This window comes from Hyla sarda, chromosome 8 (assembly GCF_029499605.1).
Source record: "Hyla sarda isolate aHylSar1 chromosome 8, aHylSar1.hap1, whole genome shotgun sequence".
Lineage (NCBI taxonomy): Eukaryota > Metazoa > Chordata > Amphibia > Anura > Hylidae > Hyla > Hyla sarda.
In genome coordinates this window covers 3109277-3134427 of record NC_079196.1, presented here as the reverse complement: position 1 = coordinate 3134427, position 25151 = coordinate 3109277, and the positions used below count along the sequence as shown (strand labels likewise).

The window sequence follows — 25151 nt, the reverse complement described above, 5'->3', positions numbered from 1 at the left end:
TACTGAACAGAATATAATATTCACCCCTTAATGACCAAGGACGTATATTTACGTCCTTGGCCGGCTTCCGCGATATAACGTGGGGTCACGCGGTGACCCCGCGTCATGTCGGGTCGGTCCCGGCATGTATCTGAAGCTGGGACCAGGGGCTAATAGCGCGCGGCAGCGATTGCGGTGTTGCGTGCTATTAACCCTTTAGACGCGGCGTTCAAAGTTGATCGCCGCGTCTAAAACGAAAGTGAAAGCTGCCCGGCTGCTCAATGGGGCTGATCGGGACCACCGCAGTGAAAATGCAGTATCCCAATCAGCTGGGACCGAGCGGAGGTCCTCCTCTTACCTTCCTTCGGCGTCTCCCTTTGGGGATTGATTGCTCCAAGCCCGAGATGCAGGCTTGAGCAAACGACTGCCGATAACACTGATCACTGCAAAGCTATGGCTTTGCAGTGAACAGTGCTGGCAATCAGTGTGTGCAGTGTTATAGGTCCCTATGGGAGCTGTAACACTGCAAAAAAAAAAAAAAAGTGTAAAAAAAAAAAAAATAAATAAAAAAAAGGTAATAAATGTGATTTAACGCTTTCCTTAATAAAAGTTCTGCGTAAAGGAAGAAACACTTGGTCATAAAAGCATAATTTTATTAGTATATAATTTTTAAAAAGTTAGCACATATTTAGTAGTGATATACGAGATTCAAGAATTATACAGTTTAATCAAACACAGCTATTCCTAGGTGCTAGGTAGGTCACCAGGGTTGGGCTGCACTGGCCCTTCTAGTCCACTAGGACCCCCTACCTGTTACTGCGGGGAGGTCCTCCTAGAGAACGCCAACCTGCAACAGGAACCTCCTATCTCTCCCTGATGCTGGAGGCAATGGAGGCACCGAGTACAGTAGGTACAGTAAGCCACCAGTAATGAACCAGCTGGTTTGCAAAGCCTCCGCACTTAATTCGGTGAGTATATAGTTTGCAAGTACATAGGTATCAGTAAAACACTTGCATACAATATTGAAACAAATCAAGCCACATATTTCCAACATGTTTCGTTGTGACGCATTTTTTATGGCGGCAGGGACAACTCTTCAGGGACAAGTGTATTTAGGCAGGAGTGTAGTATTTCCTGTCACTTATCTCACTGAATACATATATACAGTCGTGATACGACGAACAGAGGTATAAATAATATGTAGATGTGCTAGGATAAACAAGCCCAGGTAGGATAGGTAGGTGATGGTCTGGTGAAAATATTCCCTCTTGAGAGTAGGTATATTGCCGTCCTGTGGGTGGAGGAAAAAAATTAATCTAGTGATCTGCTTAGATATATGCATGTGAGTGCGTGGATAATGTACAAGACCTACCTCACGCTGATGTGGCAGGTATGTAGGTACAGCGTGGTCCATGCACAGACTGATATAGCTGACAGATAAACACTTGTATAAGGCTGATATGAATAGGTCTACCTGAAAATAGTTGTATTAGAAATCTTAATGAAGCGGTGAGAAATACAGAGAATATATATGAATGAAGGTAGAAAATATGGTACATAGTTTTACCTTTGATATGAGGGTTATTCTTATATGGTCACCCACAAGGAGATGATCCTTACCAATTAGGGCTATGCCTGTGAGTAAATGGTCGGGTCTTAATCAGGGGATAACACATACCAAGTAAGATATCTATTGAGTATGCTAGAAAATCTACCCACGTGGGGGTATTATAGAGGAATATAGGGTAGATAGATATACAAGCAGTGCCTACCAGATGGCATCCAAAGAGTAGGTGAAGGAGCCATGGAGATGTCACATGTCCTGCCTAACAAAAAATATAGGTATGGTTACCTCATATGCTAGTATATCCCAGAGGGTGGGGAAGGTAGGGTTAAACAGTAGGATACATATAGCAGGACTTACGGTTAGCTGAATGGATGGGCAGCGTATGCAGGGATCCACTGTGGTGCGGCATCTGTCAATTGCCGGCCTCCCTGGGTTTATATATCCCTGGCGTGGGTGTATGGCGCGCAGGGACCGGACGTGACATCACATCCGGTTTCCACGTCATGACGGAGCGCATGGTTCATGCGCCCATCTGATCCCGTGCAGCCGGATATGACCTGCGTATCATGCTGGAGCGCAAAGGCGCATATTGCTGCGCATGCGTGTGTGCTCCCATTTGCAGCCTGCGCTTCAACAGTGGAGCGCAAAAAGGGGGCACATGAGGTCAGCGCCCGTGTACAAGCGCATGCGCTCATTGTCCAGGGGGCGGTTGCGTTCCAAGGCTGGAGCGCAAACAAAGAGGGACATGAAAGTTGCCGATAGGACTAACTGGAGCGCAGTATGTGGGGCGTGTGTCTAGCCAGATATTAGGCTATTTTAAAGATATGTTTATAGATAGTGGGTTATGTAATGTTAGTAGGCACTCTTCATAGAAGTAAGATCCTCTATAATTATACGGGGTGTGAAGATGGAACGCGACAAGAGGGGGGGGGGGGGAAGAGGGAGGGACAATATTTAGACCATCACCTACAGTGTAGTAACAACATTGATATGGAGAATGTCTTAATAAAAGTTCAAATAAACCCCCTTTTCCCATAAAAAAAACAAAAAAAACATGTAAATAAAAATAAATATAAACATATGCAGTATCGCCACGTGTGTGCATATCCGAACCATAAAAATATAGCACTAATTAAACCGCATGGTCAATGGCGTACGCGCCAAAAAATTCCAAAGTCCAAAATAACGTATTTTTGGTCGCTTTTTATATCATGAAAAAATTAATAAAAAGCGATCAAAAAGTCCAATCAATACAAAAATGTTACCGGTAAAAATGTCAGATCACGGCGCAAAAAATGAGCCCTCATACCTCCGCATAAGCGGAAAAAAAAAAAACAGTTATAGGGGTCAGAAAATGAAAATTTTAAATTTTCCTGCATGTAGTTATGATTTTTTCCAGAAGTGCGACAAAATCACCTATATAAGTAGGGGATCATTTTAATCGTATGGACCTACAGAATAAAGAAATAAAGAAATAAATGTCATTTTACTGAAAAATGTACTACGTAGAAACGGAAGCCCCCAAAAGTTACAAAATGGTGTTTTTTCTTCAATTACGTCGCACAATGTTTTTTTTTTTTTTTTTTATTTCGCTGTCGATTTTTGGGTAAAATGACTGATGTCACTGCAAAGTAGAATTGGTGGCGCAAAAAATAAGCCATAATATGGATTTTTATGTGAAAAATTGAAAGGGTTATGATTTTTAAAAGGCAAGGAGGAAAAAACAAAAGTGCAAAAACCGCAAAACCCTGAGTCCTTAAGGGGTTAAAGGAGTACTCCAGTAGAAAACACTTTTTTGGGTTAAATGAAGTGGTGCCAGAAAGTTAAACAGATTCGTAAATTACTTCTATTAATCTTTCCATTACTTATCAGCTGCTGTATGCTTCACAGTCTGACCACAGTGCTCTCTGCTGACACCTCTGTCCATGTCAGGAACTGTCAAGAGTAGGAGCAAATCCCCATAGTAAACCGCTCCTGCTCTGAACAGTTCCTGACATGGACAGAGGTGTCAGCAGAGAGCACTGTGGTCAGACTGGAAAGAACTACACAACTTCCTGTGGTGCATACAGCAGCTGGTAAGTACTGGAAGAATTAAGGTTTTGGCTTTCTAAAAAACTTTCCACACGAGTACCTGTCACGATTCGGCTTACAGGTTGTGGATCCTCTGTGTCAGCGAGGGATTGGCGTGGACCGTGCTGGTGGACCGGTTCTAAGAGGCTACTGGTGTTCACCAGAGCCCGCCGCAAAGCGGGATGGTCTTGCTGCGGCAGTAGCAACCAGGTCGTATCCACTAGCAACGGCTCAACCTCACTGACTGCTGAGAAGGCGTGGGACAGAAGGACTAGGCAGAGGCAAGGTCAGACGTAGCAGAAGGTCGGGGGCAGGCGGCAAGGTTCGTAGTCAAGATGGATAGCAAGGGTTCAGGTAACACAGGCTTGGACAACACTAAACGCTTTCACTGGCACAAGGCAACAAGATCCGGCAAGGGAGTGCAGGGGAAGTGATGTGATATAGCCAGGGAGCAGGTGGAAGCCAATTAAGCTAATTGGGCCAGGCACCAATCATTGGTGCACTGGCCCTTTAAGTCTAAGAGAGCCGGCGTGCGCGCGCCCTAGAGAGCGAAGCCGCGCGCGCCAGCACATGACAGCAGGGGACCGGGACGGGTAAGTGACTTGGGATGCGATTCGCGAGCGGGTGCGTCCCGCTGTGCGAATCGCATCCCCGACGGCCATGTCAGTGCAGCGCTCCCGGTCAGCGGGACCGACCGGGGCGCTGCAGGGAGAGAGACGCCGTGAGCGCTCCGGGGAGGAGCAGGGACCCGGAGCGCTCGGCGTAACAGTACCCCCCCCCTTAGGTCTCCCCCTTTTTTTGTCCAACAACTGCTTTACCTGGGACGAGGACACCGGGAGTGAATGGAGGGTTTCCTCAAAGGCAGGCAGTACAGCAGGAGTGGGAATGGGGAGGGAGGGCAGAGGGCGAAGCCTGGCACGGGGCAGTGTGTCACCAGGACGGGGGCCATGAGGAGGCACTGAGGCTTGCCTGACGGGACTGGGAGGGGAGGAGAGGCACTTCCTATGGCAAGCAGAGTCCCAGTTCTTGATCTCCCCGGTGGTCCAGTCAAGGGTGGGAGAATGAAGCCGGAGCCATGGCAGACCGAGGAGGACCTCAGAGGTACAGTTGGGAAGGAAGAAGAACTCAATCACTTCGTGATGGGGTCCAATACACATCAAGAGGGGTTCTGTGCGGTAACGCACGGTGCAATCCAATCTGACTCCGTTGACCGCGGAAATGTAGAGCGGCTTGACGAGACGGGTCACCGGGATGCAGAATTTATTCACCAAAGACTCCAAAATGAAATTCCCAGAGGCACCAGAGTCCAAGCAGGCCACGGCTGAGAGGGAGGAGTTGGCAGAAGGAGAGATCCGCACGGGCACCGTGAGACGTGGAGAAGCAGACTTTGAACCAAGAGACGCCACACCCACGAGAGCTGGGTGCGTGCGTGCGTTTCCCAGACGTGGAGGACGAATAGGGCAATCCACCAAGAAATGCTCGGTACTGGCACAGTACAGACAAAGATTTTCTTCCCTACGGCGATTCCTCTCTTCCTGGGTCAGGTGAGACCGATCCACTTGCATGGCCTCCTCGGCGGGAGGCCCAGGCGTAGATTGCAAAGGATACTGTGGGAGAGGTGCCCAGAGATCTAAGTCTTTTTCCTGGCGGAGCTCCTGATGTCTCTCAGAAAAACGCATGTCAATGCGGGTGGCCAAATGGATAAGTTCTTGCAGGTTGGCAGGAATCTCTCGTGCGGCCAGCACATCCTTGATGCTACTGGATAGGCCTTTTTTAAAGGTCGCGCAGAGAGCCTCGTTATTCCATGATAATTCGGAAGCAAGAGTACGAAATTGGATGGCGTACTCGCCCACTGAAGAATTACCCTGGACCAGGTTCAGCAGGGCAGTCTCGGCAGAAGAAGCTCGGGCTGGTTCCTCGAAGACACTACGGACTTCAGCGAAGAAGGACTGGACTGTGGCTGTGGCAGGATCATTGCGGTCCCAGAGCGGTGTGGCCCAAGACAAGGCCTTTCCTGAAAGAAGGCTTACTACGAACGCCACCTTAGACCGTTCTGTAGGAAATTGGTCCGACAACATCTCCATATGCAGGGAACATTGAGACAGAAATCCACGGCAGAGTCTAGAGTCCCCATCAAATTTGTCCGGCAGGGACAAGCGGAGGCTAGGAGCGGCCACTCGCTGCGGAGGAGGTGCAGGAGCTGGCGGAGGAGATGGTTGCTGCTGTAGCAGAGGCAGAAGTTGCTGTAACGTGGCGGTCAACTGCGACAGCTGCTGTCCTTGTTGGGCAATCTGCTGCGATTGCTGAGCGACCACCGTGGTAAGGTCAGCGAGACTTGGCAGCGGCACCTCAGCGGGATCCATGGCAGGATCTACTGTCACGATTCGGCTTACAGGTTGTGGATCCACTGTGTCAGCGAGGGATTGGCGTGGACCGTGCTGGTGGACCGGTTCTAAGAGGCTACTGGTGTTCTTGCTGCGGCAGTAGCAACCAGGTCGTATCCACTAGCAACGGCTCAACCTCGCTGACTGCTGAGAAGGCGTGGGACAGAAGGACTAGGCAGAGGCAAGGTCAGACGTAGCAGAAGGTCGGGGCAGGCGGCAAGGTTCGTAGTCAAGATGGATAGCAGGAGTTCAGGTTAACACAGGCTTGGACAACACTAAACGCTTTCACTGGCACAAGGCAACAAGATCCGGCCAGGGAGTGCAGGGGAAGTGATGTGATATAGCCAGGGAGCAGGTGGAAGCCAATTAAGCTAATTGGGCCAGGCACCAATCATTGGTGCACTGGCCCTTTAAGTCTCAGAGAGCCGCGCGCGCCAGCACATGACAGCAGGGGACCGGGACGGGTAAGTGACTTGGGATGCGATTCGCGAGCGGGTGCGTCCCGCTGTGAGAATCGCATCCCCGACGGCCATGTCAGTGCAGCGCTCCCGGTCAGCGGGACCGACCGGGGCGCTGCAGGGAGAGAGACGCCGTGAGCGCTCCGGGGAGGAGCAGGGACCCGGAGCGCTCGGCGTAACAGTACCCCTTTAAACTTAATATCTCTCTATAATTCACTGAGCAACCAGAATATTCTGCACATAAAGGAATTATGAGTGCAGCTCTGGGGTATAATACAGGATATAACTCAGGATCAGTACAGGATAAGTAATGTAATGTATGTACACAGTGACCTCACCAGCAGAATAGTGAGTACAGCTCTGGAGTATAATACAGGATATAACTCAGGATCAGTACAGGATAAGTAATGTAATGTAATGTATGTACATAGTGATCTCACCAGCAGAATAGTGAGTGCAGCTCTAGAGTATAATACAGGATATAACTCAGGATCAGTACAGGATAAGTAATGTAATGTATGTACACAGTGACCTCACCAGCAGAATAGTGAGTACAGCTCTGGAGTATAATACAGGATATAACTCAGGATCAGTACAGGATAAGTAATGTATGTACACAGTGACCTCACCAGCAGAATAGTGAGTGCAGCTCTGGGGTATAATACAGGATATAAATCAGGATCAGTACAGGATAAGTAATGTAATGTATGTACACAGTGATCTCACCAGCAGAATAGTGAGTACAGCTCTGGGGTATAATACAGGATATAACTCAGGATCAGTACAGGATAAGTAATGTAATGTATGTACACAGTGACCTCACCAGCAGAATAGTGAGTACAGCTCTGGAGTATAATACAGGATATAACTCAGGATCAGTACAGGATAAGTAATGTATGTACACAGTGACCTCACCAGCAGAATAGTGAGTGCAGCTCTGGGGTATAATACAGGATATAAATCAGGATCAGTACAGGATAAGTAATGTAATGTATGTACACAGTGATCTCACCAGCAGAATAGTGAGTACAGCTCTGGGGTATAATACAGGATATAACTCAGGATCAGTACAGGATAAGTAATGTAATGTATGTACACAGTGACCTCACCAGCAGAATAGTGAGTACAGCTCTGGAGTGTAATACAGGATATAAATCAGGATCAGTACAGGATAAGTAATGTAATGTATGTACACAGTGATCTCACCAGCAGAGTAGTGAGTACAGCTCTGGAGTGCTGACCAATTAGTTGCGGGTGTGGTCGTGCTTCAGCTGTGCTGTGTGTCTGCTGTGTCTCCTGAGCTCCAGGGATTTCCACCTGTTCCACCTGGGGCCTGCTTCCTCCTCCCCAGGGAGGGAGTGGGTTTCCAGGCATGAGTGAGGGAGGCGAGGCCCAGGCTTCTGCTCCTCGGAATAGGCCGCAGGGGAGCAGTAGAAGCCAGCAAGCGGCCGGAACATCGGAGGATTTGGGGGTGAGGCGTTCCACCAGGAGTCGCAGCAATGCTGCTCCAACTCCCCCCACAGAGGCGAAAAACTCCAAGGTGGGATCCTCCTTGGGAAAGCTGGGTGCTGCCAGTGGAAAGCTGGGTTCGTCCGGAAGAAGGCAGAGTGCTCACGGAGGTGAAGCCGACCTCAGTGAGGAAGGCTGGGGAGTGCTGAGGACCCGGGAGTCTATTTCCACCTATACCTCCCGGGTAAAAAGTCACCTCCGTGAGTATGAAGACGCCTGTAAGGCCATCAGGAGGCTCCGAGAGGAACTGCGGTGTGCCCGTGCCAGAGCCAAGGTATCTCCTAAACGGAAAAAAACTGAGATCCAGTCAGAGATAAAAAGACTTATGGCTGACATGCAAGTTTTGGAGGAGAGGAGAGCAGCATTACTGGAGAAGAGTGGGCCATTTAAAGAAAAACTGGAAAATGAGGAGCGCTTCAGGGTGAAAGAAGAAGAAAAAAATAAAAGGTTGATGGGGCTGCAACCTGAGAGCCAGGTGGATGATGCGGAGGAGATGGAGGAAGAACAACAGCCAGATCCACCTGGTGGCCTGCGGCAACAGCAGCAGGCCCCGTATAGTGGGCCCCCTGCACAGCAGCCAGCATTATCACCTGCCGACTCGGGGGAGGACAGTGACAGCAGCTACCAGGGAGGGGCGCTAATGGCCCAGATCCGCATGCTGGAATCCCCAGTGTGTCCTCAGAACCTGGTGTTTGGAGATGAGCTCCCAAATGAGGCACCTGGGGATAAGAAGAAAAAGAAGACCAAGCCAAAGCAGCAAGAAGTGGTGAGTTACATCTACACCCCCCTCCCTGTAAATCCTGAGTCGGCCGCAGGGTCAGCTCATTGTGCAAGCCCCGTTACCCAGCCCAGCCCGTGTTCTGTGGTGGACTCGGTGCAAAGGTGCGGGGAGAGTACAGGTACTAAAAGGGCGCAGAGCTCCATGCCTGTTTGCAGTAGCAGGGATGGAGCAGAGAAGGCATCGGCCGCAAGGCCGTACAGTGAGGGCGGCCCAGCGGTGGGCAGAGAGGCAGACTCCGGTGCTGTAGTTCGCTCACCTGTGCGAGAGGGGGGTGACTCAGTGCCGGAGGTAGTAAAGGGCATAACAGACACTCCCAAAAGTGAAGAAAAACGTTTGTTTTGCATTGGTGCCGCTGATCCCATTGATCAGCGGCGCCATGAAAAGACTGGAGATGATGCTGATGAGGCGGAGGGCACTAATAAGAACAGGGCTGGGGCCTCCTCTAGACCGGGCAAGCATGCTGCCCGGTCCCTTAAAGGGCCAGCGGAGGTTGTCCCAGCCCTAGTGCCCCGTGATGCTGAGGCCGGGTTATCTGTTTCTGGTCCAGCCAGTGTGAATGAGAAGGTAAATGGGGGTACGGGGTGTATGACTGGGGAGAGGATGGAGGTTAATGTTATTGGAGAAGGTGATTTTGCTGTTGCTGTAATTGGGGGTGGTGGTGATGGGACTACAGATGAGGCTATTGGAAACAATGTTGTTGGGGGAAGTGCTAATGTTGTTATTGGGGGTGGTGGGGATGTTGTCATTAGAAGTGGTGTAGGTGTAGGGTCTGGTCCGGTTGCCCCCCCAGTGGTGACAGATCATAGGAGTTATGCCAATGTCACTGCTGGGGGAAGTAGAATACTTTCCTCGTCTCCTGACTCTAGGGACGGTTTATTGCAGCGACGTCTCCTGGAAGCTCTGAAAAAGGGGGAAAGGTCGATTAATGTAGAGGGTAGAGCAGTTGATCTGTCCTTCTGGATAGAGAGACACGGTCTCTCTGCCTTCCGAGAGGAAAGAGGGGGCGATACTGTGTGGTCCCTCCCAACAGCCTGGGCAGGTAGTAACCGTAGGAATGTGGTCCGTCTTCGGTGGCAGGGCGAAGATATGTGTCCTTCAAGGACCAAAGTGGTTGAGCTCTTGCTAAAGATGGGCTTCAAGGCAGTTGATATCTTTGCCTTGATACATCCCTACGGTGCTCCTGAATTCGATATCAGTTTTGTTCGGCCAGAGGGGCTTGAGCTTTTCTGGTCGAATCATGAATTGGTAAAGAATGAGCCCGGCTGGCGAGACTTTGCCGTACAAACATTGTCTCGTCAAAACGAAATCAAGAGAGTGACCGTTTTGACCCGTAACGAATCACTCTCTTGTGTTGACATCATCACCTGGTTAGGACGGTATGGCGAGGTAATGGGGGTCCCGCAGAAGAACAGGGACGAGTTTGGCATCTGGTCAGGAGCCTGGACGTTTCTGGTAAAACTTAAACGTTCAGGAAATACAGTTACCCATATTCCATCCTCTGCCTTTCTCGGCAGGGATCGTATCCAGATTTTCTACCGGGGTCAGCCGAAGCTCTGTCACAGATGTGGTGACCCCACACACTTCAGTGCAAACTGTACGGTGCAGAAATGTGCCTTGTGTGGGGGTGTAGGCCATCTTGCCGCATCTTGTGCGGAGATTAGGTGTCACCTGTGTGGTGACTTAGGTCACCCATTCAGTCGTTGTCCTCGTTCTTTCGCTAATGCAGACTTGTCCCCAGCGGGTGAAGATCACGAGCCGGAATCTGCTGGGGAGGGGACTAGCAGGGGTGGAGGAACTGAGGGGTCAGTGAGGAACAGCAAGAGAAAGACACCAGCCCAACTAAGACGTCTTGATAAACGCCAAAGGGATAGGGTGATGGGGAAAGCCCGGGTTACTGGGACGACCTCTCATTCTGTCCCAGAGGCCAACCTTGCTGCTGAGACCCTGAGGGATGGCGAGCTGAATGAGGAGGTCAGGAGGATCCAGAATGAGGAAGGTGCCATCTCCTCAGATAGCGTGGAGGAGGATGATGTGGGATGGCAGAAGGAGACACGAAAGCGGGGTACAAGTAAAAAAAAAAAAGGGAGACTTAAGATCTTCTCCCACCCTGGTCCAGGTGCCAAAGGAAGGCAAAACTGACTCCCCTCTGGTTGGCCTTTCCAATCGATTCCGACCCCTCAGGGACATCTCCTCCTCTTCTTCGGAAGGGGAGGATGAGGGGGAGGTGGCAGAGGGGCTTCCAGAGGGCGCCGAGTCCTCTTCCCCTGGGGAGGTTATGTCCTCGGGGGAAGGGACTGGCCTAGAATCCGGAGACGAGGAAAGTAAAACGACGTCTGGTGAGATGGACACTTCCATTTCTCTAAAGAGGGTGAAGAGTTCTTCTGATGTGGAGGGTGAGAAGGGGAGTGGGAAAAAGAAAGCTGTTTAACTCAATCACCCTTGATGGCGGCACCCTCTTCGTTGACGCTGGCGTCCATTAATGTCGCCAGCATTAAGTCAGATACAGCTCGTTTTGCTGCCTATGATTTTTTTGCCCATATTAATGCTGATATTTTATTTTTGCAGGAGACCAGGCTTACAGATATGTCATCTATCTACAAGGCTAAAAGAGAGTGGAGGAATGGGCCCTCCTACTGGTCTCTTGGGGCCGAGCCGTATAGCGGAGTGGCGGTCCTTTTTACCGCAGCGGTAGAATGCCGACGGGTTATCGAGTTAGAAATGGGGAGGTGCCTGATCTTAGATGTCCTCATGAGGGGACAAGAACTTCGCCTTATTAACATCTACGGCCCACAGTCTAAGTGGGACCGGAAGTGCCTCTTTATGAGGATCAAGCCCTATCTTTTTACAAGTCGGCAGGTGGTCTTTGGAGGGGACTTCAATGCTGTCACGAGGCCCCAAGATAGGGGAGGTTCCAGAGACAAGCTGACTTATGATAGCGTCGCCCTTAATAGCATAGCGAGTGAGGCTCGCCTGGTGGATGTCCACATCCGGCACACCCCAGGCCACGCGGGATTCACCTATCATAGGGGTAGTTGTAGGTCTAGGATAGACAGGTTTTATTTAAAGGAGGAAGCCGTCTCTTCAGCAGTGTCTGTTGTTGAGGTGGAGTTCTCCGATCACTGTTTAATTTTGTTTTCTCTGAATGTCACAGAGACCCCCCGGATGGGCAGAGGCTATTGGAAGCTGAATTCGTCTCTCTTGGAAGAAGCGGAGATAAGACAGTCCTTTGAGGATTTTCTTCAGAGCCAGGTACCATTGCTGGGCCTTTGTAGCAGTAAGTCAGAGTGGTGGGAGATCTTCAAGGAAAGGGTTGCGAGATTCTTCCGCCAGCTCTCGGGCCTCAGAAGCCTAAACAGGTACCGCTTGTACCAGGGCCTGAGGAAGAAACTTGAGAACCTTGTCTCGACTGGAGGTAGCCGAGAGGATATCTCCAGAGTGAAGTCCTTGTTGATGAAGTGCCAGTACGATAGGCACGCATCTTTGGTTTTTGAGAGGGATTACGGGAAGTACCGCTCGCCCGACCCTTACAGAAACTGCAAGATGTCAGTGAGTAGTAAAGTGGTCTCAGGACTGATTGATAGTACGGGATCCTTGAAGAGGTCCAGATCAGGGATCCTGGAGGTCGTCAGATCCTTCTACTCGCACCTCTTGGGAAGGAAGGATCTAGATCGAGATAAGGTATCAGCTTTCTTGGCTGAAACCATCCCTGAACCAGGAGTAGACCCCTCTCTTGACGTTTTGACAGAGATGATCCGGGAAGAGGAAGTCAGGATGGCTATTGATGGGCTTGCCCTCAAGAAGTCACCCGGTCCGGATGGCTTAACATCTGAGTTCTATAATACCTTTAAGGACCCTTTGGTTCCCCTCTTGACTGCGGTTTTTAATGAGTGTCTATCCTCGAGCACTTTGCCAAAGTCAATGAGGAGGTCAGCGCTGATCATCCTGTCAAAGGGTAAAGACCCATCCCACATTGAGAATTGGCGTCCCATAGCACTTCTCAATGCGGACAGAAAGATTCTGGCAAAAGTGCTGTTTAACCGGCTGGTGGAGTTTGCACCCCGGCTCCTTTCGGGGGCTCAGCATTGCTCTGTTCCAGGCCGCAGTACATTTAGTGCTGTGCTCAGTGTCCGAGAGGCTGTGGAGCAGGGTAGGGCTGGCCACTGGAAGGGGTACTTGCTGTCCTTGGATCAGGCAAAAGCGTTTGATCGGGTTAACCATGAGTACCTCTGGTCTGTCCTTCTGAGATATGGCCTGCCAGGGGGTTTTGTTGATTGGCTTAAGACCTTGTATGTAGGGGCAGAGAGTTTCCCGCTTGTGAATGGTTGGATTGGCCGCTCTTTTGAGGTTGGGTCTGGTGTCCGTCAGGGTTGTCCTTTGAGCCCTTTGCTGTACGTGTTTGCAATCGATCCTTTCCTTAGAAGGATTGATTGTGGACCGTTGGCGGGGGTGAGAATGGACCTGGCGGTGCCGGATTCGGCTCTGAGGGCGGTAGCGTACGCTGATGATATCACCGTGTTTGTCTCCTCACAAGAGGAGGGCAGATGGGTGATGTCAGAGGTGGACCGCTACTCGGAGGTATCCGGGTCCAAGATCAATCAGGATAAGTGTGAGAGTCTCTGGCTGGGAGGGGGAAATCCTGATTTTAACCTCCCGGACGCCCTTCCAGAGCCCCAGGAATCCGCAAAAGTCCTCGGCATCGAATTTGGTCACGGGGATTACCCCAAACAAAACTGGGACAGCAGGCTTAAGATCGCCGCTCAGAAGGTGGATCAGTGGAAGGGTTGGTCTTTGACCCTCCGGGAAAGGGTTAACCTGATGAAAACTTTCCTGCTCCCTTTGCTGATATATCTGGGCAGTGTATGCATGTTGCCAGAACCTCTTTGGACCCGGGTCTACAGTGTGTTCTTCCAAATGTTATGGGGGAATAGACTGAACCTAGTGAAGAGGGAGGTTACTTACCGTACAAGGAGACTAGGGGGGTTGTGTATGGTCAACCCCGTGGTATTCCTAGTGAATACCTTTCTTAAGACCAATATAGCAAACCTCTGGTCAGAGAGGGCTCCTCCGTGGGTATCCTCCTGTAGGGGATGGTTTCGGCCTTTCTTCCAGGAATGGGAGACAGGAGGGCAAGTGAAGGATCTTCGCACACCACACGGGCATCTCCCGGCTTACGCTACCCCGGTTCTGAAGGTTATTCGTCGGTGGGGTCTGGGGATGGGGGAGATTAGGACTCTGTCGAGGAAATTCCTTGACAAGAGGGTCCTGTCTTCTCATTTCCAGAGGCCATTGGCGCTCAAGGACTGCCCAAGTCGGGATCTGGAGGTGGGTTTAGAGCTTTTGAATTCTATTAGGATCCCCTTGAAGTTTTGGGACTTGACTTGGCGCTGCTTCCATGGGAAACTGTGTGTGAGGGACAATCTGAAGTGCAGGAGCTCTGATGACCGGGGATGTCCCCGCGAGGAGTGTGGAGGCATGCTGGAAAGCATGGAGCATTTTCTGCTTCATTGTCCCTTTAACACAGAGGTTTATAACAGGGTGGGCGCTTCCATTGGTTGGCCTCGGCTGGCCAGTCTCTCCTATGCGGAATGGGCCTATGGGGCATTCAGAAACCTTGGAGGCTGGGACCGGTGCACTTTATTCCTAGTCAGCTCAGTGGTCAGGTATTACACGTGGAACGCACAGTGTTTAGTGTCGACGCAGCGTAAAATCCTCCCTGTGGGTGAGGTGGTTAGGAACATTCTTGGTGACCTGGTGAAGGTGCGTTCTCTGGAGTACGAGAGGCTGGGTGCTGGCAGGGCCTCTCGTCTGTGGAGGGGCTCTGCCTTTAAAGTGCCATAGCCTGTTGTCTCCCCCTGGTGGTGGGCTGATGCTGGCACATGAGTCTTTTTGTTTTGTGCTGTAGATATATGGTGATATAGGGCTTGCAGGCACTGAACTTGAGCTTTAGGGGTTTGTGTGATTGAAAAGCCTTATTGTTGTTTGTTGTTTGGTTTGTATAGTTTGTATTATTTTGTATATATTTGTTTTGTTTGTACATTTATGTATATGTGTATATATGTATATATATTGTATTTTTTTTTTTCCAGGGGTTGTGTTGTGTTGGGGTTTAGTGTTAGGTTGGGTGGTGGGTAAAATCCTGGACTGGTTCATGGACGTCTGTTATCATGTACTGGGGGCATGGGATGCGGGACCAGCTCAGGGCCAAAAAAAAAAAAATACAAAAAAAAAAAAAATTTGTATATTCTGTTTTTCTGTTTGCGGTGTTTGTTGGTGGTTTGACACATATTTATTATTTTGGGTGGTGAAATGCAACCAGACCAGTTTTTAGTTATTATTGTTGTTATTATTATTACTGTAAGTATTATTATTATTGTAGAGTGTTTAGTAGTTGTTGTTATTATAGCGGTGTGTTTGGTGAGAATGAGGCTGGACCAGAAGACACTTGGTTGGACATTTTTGGACTAATATGGACTCATTTTTGTATATATTATACAGGTGTATGTTGTTTGTATTATTGTTATGGTGATGTTCGTTCTTTTTGTAATGTTTTATATTTTTTAATAAAAGATCTACAGGATATAACTCAGGATCAGTACAGGATAAGTAATGTAATGTATGTACATAGTGATCTCACCAGCAGAATAGTGAGTGCAGCTCTAGAGTATAATACAGGATATAACTCAGGATCAGTACAGGATAAGTAATGTATGTACACAGTGACCTCACCAGCAGAATAGTGAGTGCAGCTCTGGGGTATAATACAGGATATAAATCAGGATCAGTACAGGATAAGTAATGTAATGTATGTACACAGTGATCTCACCAGCAGAATAGTGAGTACAGCTCTGGGGTATAATACAGGATATAACTCAGGATCAGTACAGGATAAGTAATGTAATGTATGTACACAGTGATCTCACCAGCAGAATAGTGAGTACAGCTCTGGGGTATAATACAGGATATAACTCAGGATCAGTACAGGATAAGTAATGTAATGTATGTACACAGTGACCTCACCAGCAGAATAGTGAGTACAGCTCTGGAGTATAATACAGGATATGACTCAGGATCAGTACAGGATAAGTAATGTAATGTATGTACACAGTGACTTCACCAGCAGAATAGTGAGTACAGCTCTGGAGTATAATACAGGATATAACTCAGGATCAGTACAGGATAAGTAATGTAATGTATGTACACAGTGACCTCACCAGCAGAATAGTGAGTACAGCTCTGGAGTATAATACAGGATATAACTCAGGATCAGTACAGGATAAGTAATGTATGTACACAGTGACCTCACCAGCAGAATAGTGAGTGCAGCTCTGGGGTATAATACAGGATATAAATCAGGATCAGTACAGGATAAGTAATGTAATGTATGTACACAGTGATCTCACCAGCAGAATAGTGAGTACAGCTCTGGGGTATAATACAGGATATAACTCAGGATCAGTACAGGATAAGTAATGTAATGTATGTACACAGTGACTTCACCAGCAGAATAGTGAGTACAGCTCTGGAGTATAATACAGGATATAACTCAGGATCAGTACAGGATAAGTAATGTAATGTATGTACACAGTGACCTCACCAGCAGAATAGTGAGTACAGCTCTGGAGTATAATACAGGATATAACTCAGGATCAGTACAGGATAAGTAATGTATGTACACAGTGACCTCACCAGCAGAATAGTGAGTGCAGCTCTGGGGTATAATACAGGATATAAATCAGGATCAGTACAGGATAAGTAATGTAATGTATGTACACAGTGATCTCACCAGCAGAATAGTGAGTACAGCTCTGGGGTATAATACAGGATATAACTCAGGATCAGTACAGGATAAGTAATGTAATGTATGTACACAGTGATCTCACCAGCAGAATAGTGAGTACAGCTCTGGAGTATAATACAGGATATAACTCAGGATCAGTACAGGATAAGTAATGTAATGTATGTATACAGTGACCTCACCAGCAGAATAGTGAGTACAGCTCTGGAGTATAATACAGGATATAACTCAGGATCAGTACAGGATAAGTAATGTAATGTATGTACACAGTGACCTCACCAGCAGAATAGTGAGTACAGCTCTGGAGTATAATACAGGATATAACTCAGGATCAGTACAGGATAAGTAATGTAATGTATGTACACAGTGATCCCACCAGCAGAATAGTGAGTACAGCTCTGGGGTATAATACAGGATATAACTCAGGATCAGTACAGGATAAGTAATGTAATGTATGTACACAGTGACCTCACCAGCAGAATAGTGAGTACAGCTCTGGAGTATAATACAGGATATAACTCAGGATCAGTACAGGATAAGTAATGTAATGTATGTACACAGTGACCTCACCAGCAGAATAGTGAGTACAGCTCTGGAGTATAATACAGGATATAACTCAGGATCAGTACAGGATAAGTAATGTAATGTATGTACACAGTGACCTCACCAGCAGAATAGTGAGTGCAGCCATGCTATCTGACGCAGGATTCTTTAGCTGATCAGTTACTTTCCATGCTGAGCAGCAGCTTCGTGACGGTATCATCACCTCCCCCAGACAGATCTCCACTATTGAGCCATCAACATCTGTCGCTCCGTCGGTTCGAGTCGCATGACTTGCGTCCGGCTGAGGACATGGCCACCGAGCAGCTGGAGAATGATCTGCAGCTTTGAAGTCCAGGCAGGCGGAGGCCTCCATTATAAGTCTGCGGAGACGCTGGTGTCTGGCATCCAGCCCTCAGTCAATAGAGCAGCAGGTCAGGATCTCATCCTGCAGAACATCGCGGAGCTGCTGGCTTACTCTGTGCACCTGCTCTGCATGTGAAGGAGATGAGTGAGCGCAGCCAGCAGATGTTCTGGACAGAGATGAGACGGCTGCGTGATCAGAGCCAAAGATGTGAGGATCAGATCCCAATGTCTCCTGTATATTCCCAGACGAGGGGATCGGACATCGATATAAGATCAACTACATGTCATACATTATATACTGTACAGTGGTCTCCAAACTGTGGACCTCCAGCTGGTGCAAAACTACAACTCCCAGCATGCCCGGACAGCTGTTTATATATCACATCTTACATGTAGGGTCGCCACCTTTCTTGCAAAAAACAAAATACCGGCCATGCTAATTTGCATAATTAATTATATATGCGCAACATCACAGGATATACATATGACCCATTTTTGTTTTGATCGCTTTTTTTTTAATGAAATTCGGGAGTTGCAGTTAGTTACTAACTACAACTCCCAGCATTCCCTGATACAGCCTGTGACTCAGCAGCTGCCCCAAATGACAACTACAACTCCCAGCATGTTGGACTATATAGAAGTATATAGTATAGGTCAGTGTTTCCCAACCAGGGTGCCTCCAGCTGTTGCAAAACTACAAGTCCCAGCATGTTGGACTATATAGAAGTATATAGTATAGGTCAGTGTTTCCCAACCAGGCGTGCCTCCAGCTGTTACAAAACTACAACTCCCAGCATGTTGGACTATATAGCAGTATATAGTATAGGTCAGTATTTCCCAACCAGGGGTGCCTCCAGCTGTTGCAAAACTACAAGTCCCAGCATGCCCAGACAGCCAACGGCTGTCCGGGCATGCTGGGAGTTGTAGTTTTGCAACAGCTGGAGGAGCTCTGGTTGGGAAACACTGACCTATACCATATACTACTATATAGTCCAATATGGAGGAGCTCTGTTTGGGAAACACTGGTATAGCATATGGTGCAACAATCCACAAGTTAGAGGATTGGTTGGATAAATATCATTGCATGGCCGGTATTTTTAATATAAAAATATCGGCAGGGTGGCAAAAATACCGGCTGTGCCGGTAAAATACCAGCCAGGTGGCAACCCTACGTATCAAGTCTGTTATATTGTCACAAGTTTCCCCTTACATTAGGGCCCTATCAGAGCACAATAGGTGAAGGGTGGTGGTTGTGATAAGGATGACCCTTATGATTTTGATTACTGATCGATCTATATATATATATATTAAAAATAGAGATATTTGCTAATATGCTGCAGAAAAACATTATTTTAGCTTTCTTGTGACTAAGATGAAGACCTTGGAACGAGGCCAAAAGAAGCAAGATAAGAAGAGGCTGAAAGTTGGAAGACAAAATATTTGAAGAGATATAGACTGTGTAGAAGGACAGAGAAATCCGGAATTTTCCCGTAGAAAAGTGAGAGGGCAGCATAAGTGAACTATGGCCAAGAGAGAAATGAATGCTTAAATATGTTAATATATACACAGACACAATACTCAAATAATCAATCAAAATATAACATGATGATTTTGACGTGATAACTAACCTCCCCTTTTTGTCAAATGTAAAAACCAATGTACTTCCGTGTAATAAACAGAACTCTTAGAACTCCTTGGGACAGCTCCTGAGCTTCCAGCTGAGAAAGAGTTTTATACCAACTTTCTGTCTGGTGTATATTTCTTGTGTCAGGACTCACATTTTAAGGCCTAAACAGCAGCCAACCTTGACAATTGCCTTTTTCAGTTAAAGGGGTTATCCAGGCAAAAACTTTTTTTTATATATATCAACTGGCTCCAGAAAGTTAAACAGATTTGTAAATTACTTCTATTAAAAAATCTTAATCCTTTCAGTACTTCTGAGCTGCTGAAGTTGAGTTGTTCTTTTCTGTCTAAGTGCTCTTTGATGACACGTGTCTGGGGAACCGCCCAGTTTAGAAGAGGTTTGCTATGGGGATTTGCTTCTAAACTGGGTGGTTCCCGGGACACGTGTCATCAGAGAGGACTTAGACAGAAAAGAACAACCTTAACTTCAGAAGCTCATAAGTACTGAAAGAATTAAGATTTTTTTATAGAAGTAATTTACAAATCTGTTTAACTTTCTGGAGCCAGTTGATATATAAAAAAAAAAAGTTTTTCCTGGAACACCCCTTTAAATTCTGAATTAATGTTGTCTTCAATTAGACTCCCTGTCATGTAGGGCAGGAAACAGTGCAGGCCTGATCTCACCCACAGCCACACTCCCTGCCTAGTTGATGATCTGCCCTAAGCGCCAGAACCCCAACTGGACGACATAACCGAACTTGATAAGTACAGAGCATAGCGATGTCAAAAGAATGAAGAAAAACATAGTACAGAGGTCAGGAAACAGTTCAGGCCACAAAGGGTTAACTAAAGCACAAACCAGGAAACACAAGACAGGTAACAGCAAACTGACAAACAGACAAAGTCAGGCAGGCCGGGCCACAACCTAGATAGCAGCGAGGTACACAATCAGTCACACTACTCCTGAGGAAGTTTTTTTTAAGACAATGGAACGCGTGGAGGTTTCAGCTGGGTGCTCCCCTATTGGTGCCCTTTTTGAACTCCCCCCTACTGGTCTGATGTCTACTATTTTATGACCCCCTGAAATTGTGAGGTTGTATACCATTAGAATGAATCTGTAGTTATTGGGTTTTACTAGGCAGGAGTTGGGTTTGCATAGGACTGCATACTAAACAGACAGTTTATTGGGGACAGCTGCACATACAGTATTGGGGGTTTGAGCGCGGAGTGTGGAGGATTTTTTTTGTCTTTTTATGGGCATGTTTTAATTAATTTAGAGCATTTCTTTGTATTGTGTATCGTGTGTAATTAATAAAGTATTGTTTTATACATTATTTGGTGTGTTTTTTTTTAATGGTAAATTAAAGCACAAACCAGGAAACCGAATGCAGGTAACAGCAAACTGACAAACAGGTCACAGGTCACAACCAAGATAACAGCGAGGTACAGAATCAGATAGCAAAAGAGTAGTCAGGTAACAAGGATCATGACACTCATACCGTGTTTCCCTGACAATAAGACATACCTATAACATAAGCCATACCAGGAGTTCTATGTATTTGCTCAATATAAGCCACACCCTCGAAAATAAGCCATAGTGGTAGGCGTGGCTTATTGAAGGTAATGAAGACAGCCGGCCTTTCTCATCTGCACCATCTTGACAGGTACTGTAGGGATGTCCTGATACTGTACAGCGGAGGGTCCCGTGTCCCAGCTGATCAGCCTGAGGACGCGACTTCTGTGAAAACAGCGTCTTATTTTCGGGGAAACCCGGTATTTAATGGGATTTCAGCGCGTCTGATGCAGATCCGAAATTCACTGGAAGAATTGACATGTCGATTCTTCCAGAGGAATCTGCGAGTAAATTCTCATGAAGATTATGGAACTTCGTATTTCTACTCCAAATTCTGCGCCAAATTATTGTCCCTGCACTGGGACAAGTTACTGATCCTACATTGGAAATAAAGCTTCCATTTATTGACAGCAAGCAGAGACCTTGTAAAGGCTGAGGAAATGAGGCTTAAAGGGGTCACTGCTGCCTCAGCTTTCGGAACATTTTGTTCCAAACGCTGGGTGTGGGCGACGGGAGGTTGTGACATCATGGCCACGCCCCTCGTGCTGTCACACCACACCCCCTCAAAGCAGGTCTATGGGAGGGGGCATGACAGTCACCACGCCCCCTCCCATAGACTAGCATTGAGGGGGCATGGCCTGACGGCACGAGGGGCGTGGCCATGATGTCACAACCTCCCGCCGCCCACACCTAGCGATCTATATGAACACCGGGTGCTGCACAGAGATCGAGGGGACCCCCGCGATCAGACATCTCATCCCCGATCCTTTCCATCAGGAATAAGATGTCTAGGGGCGGAGTACCCCAATATATTATAGAGTCACAGAACTTCCACCGATCCCCATTACTCTCCGGGCTGCAGATCTTTGTGTCTTCTATGTCGGGGGTCCGAGCCTTATGTCATTGGACGTTATTGTCTATAGAGCCGTCACTGGTGAATGTGCGCAGAGTATTCAGGGGGAGATAAGAAATTACTGACAATGGTGGAAATCCAGAAAATCTGCAGCATATAATGGATTCCACAGGATCTGGTGACCATCAGTGTAATACCCGGCCGGGGGGGGGGGATCTACTGGTCCTGGTGACCCCCGAGGTCTCCTCAGCCCCCACTGTGTAGGGTTATCCAGAGACAGTGTAATGCTGAGATGTGTATCCAAGCCTGTTATATGTGATACTGTCTGCTGAGATGTGTATCCAAGCCTGATGTGTGGTACTGTCTGCTGAGATGTGTATCCAAGCATGTTATATGTGATACTGTCTGCTGAGATGTGTATCCAAGCCTGATGTGTGGCACTGTCTGCTGAGATGTGTATCCAAGCCTTTTATGTGTGATACCGTCTGCTGAGATGTGTATCCAAGCCTTTTATGTGTGGTACTGTATGCTGAGATGTGTATCCAAGCCTGTTATGTGTGATACTGTCTGCTGAGATGTGTATCCAAGCCTGTTATGTGTGGTACTGTCTGCTTAGATGTGTATCCAAGCCTGTTATGTGTGATACCGTCTGCTGAGATGTGTATCCAAGCCTGTTAGGTGTGATACTGTCTGCTGAGATGTGTATCCAAGCCTGTTAGGTGTGATACTGTCTGCTGAGATGTGTATCCAAGCCTGTTAGGTGTGATACTGTCTCCTTTGCCATTGTATCTAAGCCTAGAATATGTAATACTGCCTGTTGAGCTGTTTATCTTTGCAATCATGTATGACATTGCCTGCTTAGCCACTGTATCTAAGCCTATGATGTATGATACTCCATATTTAGCCACTGTATCTCAACCTTTGATGTATGATACTCCATGCTTAGCCACTGTATCTAAGCCTATGATGTGTAATACTCCATATTTAGCCACTGTATCTAAACCTTTGATGTATAATACTCCCAGCTTAGCCACTGTATCTAATCCTATCACGTCTAATACTGTCTAATGAGTCACTGTATCTAAACCTTTGATGTATGATACTCCATGCTTAGCCACTGTATCTAAACCTTTGATGTATGATACTCCATGCTTAGCCACTGTGTCTAATCCTATCATGTCTAATACTGTCTAATGAGTCACTGTATCTAAGCCTATGATGTGTAATACTCCATATTTAGCCACTGTATCTAAACCTTTGATGTATGATACTCCATGCTTAGCCACTGTATCTAAACCTTTGATGTATGATACTCCATGCTTAGCCACTGTATCTAATCCTATCATGTCTAATACTGTCTAATGAGTCACTGTATCTAAGCCTATGATATGTGATACTCCATATTTAACCACTGTATCTAAACCTTTGATGTATGATACTCCATGCTTAGCCACTGTATCTAAACTTTTGATGTATGATACTCCATGCTTAGCCACTGTATCTAAGCCTATGATGTGTAATACTCCATATTTAGCCACTGTATCTAAACCTGATGTGTGATACTCCATGCTTAGCCACTGTATCTAAACCTCTGATGTATGATACTCCATGCTTAGCTACTGTATCTAAACCTCTGATGTATGATACTCCATGCTTAGCCACTGTATCTAAACCTTTGATGTATAATACTGTCTAAGGCAGCATTTCCCAATCAGTGTTCCTCCAGCTGTTGCAAAACTACTGGCACACTGGTTGGGAAACACTGGACTAATGAGTCACTGTATCTAAGTCTTTGATGTATGACACTCCATGCTTAGCCAATGTATCTAAGCCTATGATGTGTGATACCGCCTGCTCCATACCATGAAGCATTTTTTGTCCATATAGAAATCATTCAAAGAAGTTTCTTCTTCCCTCTGAATCCAGCGAAACCCGGTATGAACAATGGCGCAGCGCGAGCACAAAGCGTCTCCAGTAAATAATTGTTTGTCATTACCATCTGTCAGGATCAGAGGATGCGCGGCCGAGCCCGGGAGAGACGCAATCTACATAATGAGAGACACGGGCGGCACAGAGCCAGCAGCGGCGGCGGCTTTACGATGGCACATGAGCGAGCCGGGAGCGCCAGCCGGCAGCGCACATTACAGCCTCGCCGTCCTCGTTCATTTGCATAGTAACGCCGCTGATATAATGTGAGCGCGCGGTTACACCTATTAATTCTGCTCAGTCTCCTATAAAACCCTAAAAAATATATCATAAAATGCGTAGGCGGCAGATTGGCGTTCAGAGCTCATTGATTTGCTGCTTCGGTAACGTCCTGCACTGTCGCCGGTGTCAGAGAAAATGGCTGCATCTCCCCCTCGGCAAAAAGTGATTGAGATGCCGGATCCGGCGTTGAGTGGGCGCCGATGGGGGGGGGATCGTTCCGATGAGTAATGGCTGCGCGTCCTGCTGTTCTTTTCTCATGCAGATGGAATGACGTGAAAACGGGAAAAAAAACAGCGAATTTATACGATTTGTGCAGATTTTTATGGCGCTCTCTGTCTCATTTACGGGTAAAGACATTAAGCGTCGGCGGTGATGGCCAATCAGGAGCCACTGCCCAGGAATTATTATGGCTGCGGACGAATGGCGACCGCTCTGGACTCTTCTCTCTTATAACTTCCTAAATGGTGGACATAAAAAAAGAAGCGGTAAATGGAACACAGAAGCGGGGGACGGTGACGAATAGGACAGTTGTTTAAAGGGGTACTCTGCTGCCAGAGCATTCGGAACAGGCGGCGGGGCTCGGGACATCACGGCCACGCCCCCTCAATGCAAGTCTATGGGAGGGGTGTGACCAAAAATGCACCATTTTGGACTTTAGTATGTTTTTACGTGTACGCCAACGACCGTGCGGTTTAATTAACCTTATATTTTAATAGTTTGGACATTTACGCACGTGGCGGTACCACATATGTTTATGTTTATTTTTTATTACAATATTTTATTTTAAAAAAAATGGGAAAAGGGGGTGATTCAAACTTATTAGGGGAGGGGCTTATTCACATTTATTACATTTTTTTGTCCCCATAGGGGCCATAACATGTGATTGATTACAGCTTTGGCTCAGCATTGATCAGTGTTATCGGTGCTCGGCTGCTCTAGCCTGACATGGCTGGGGATACCAGAGCACGGATCGGACGGCGCAGAGGCAGATAAGGGCCCTCCCACAGTCCTCTCAGCTTATTGGGACCTGCAATTTCATCACGAGGGTCCCGATCAGCTCTGCTGAATTAGCGGGATGGTTTTTTGAACATTTCAGACACTGCGATCAACTTTGATTGCGATTTCCAGCATTAAATGAAGTGTACTCTGCACGTAAGCATGCTTCAGACTGCGGTAATGGGACTGGGGCATACAGGCACGCCCTGTGTCCTTAAAGGGGTACTCCGCCCCTAGACATCTTCTTATCCCCTATCCAAAGGATAGGGGATAAGATGTCAGATCGCCGCGGTCCCGCTGCTGGGGACCCCCGGGGGATCGCTGCTGCAGCACCCCGCTATCATTACTGCGCAGAGCGAGATCACTCTGCACGTAATGACGGGCAATACAGGGGCCGGAGCATCGTTACGTCACAGCTCCGCCCCTCGTGATGTCACGGCTCGCCCCCG

The 25151-nt window shown here is 47.5% G+C and overlaps 1 protein-coding gene across 2 annotated transcripts in view; it reads right to left on the bottom strand.

Moving 5' to 3' along the window:
- MARCHF4 (membrane associated ring-CH-type finger 4) overlaps positions 1–25151 on the bottom strand; it is a 106960-nt gene that overhangs the window by 18026 nt on the left and 63783 nt on the right. The gene's annotated exons all lie outside the window — the stretch shown is intronic.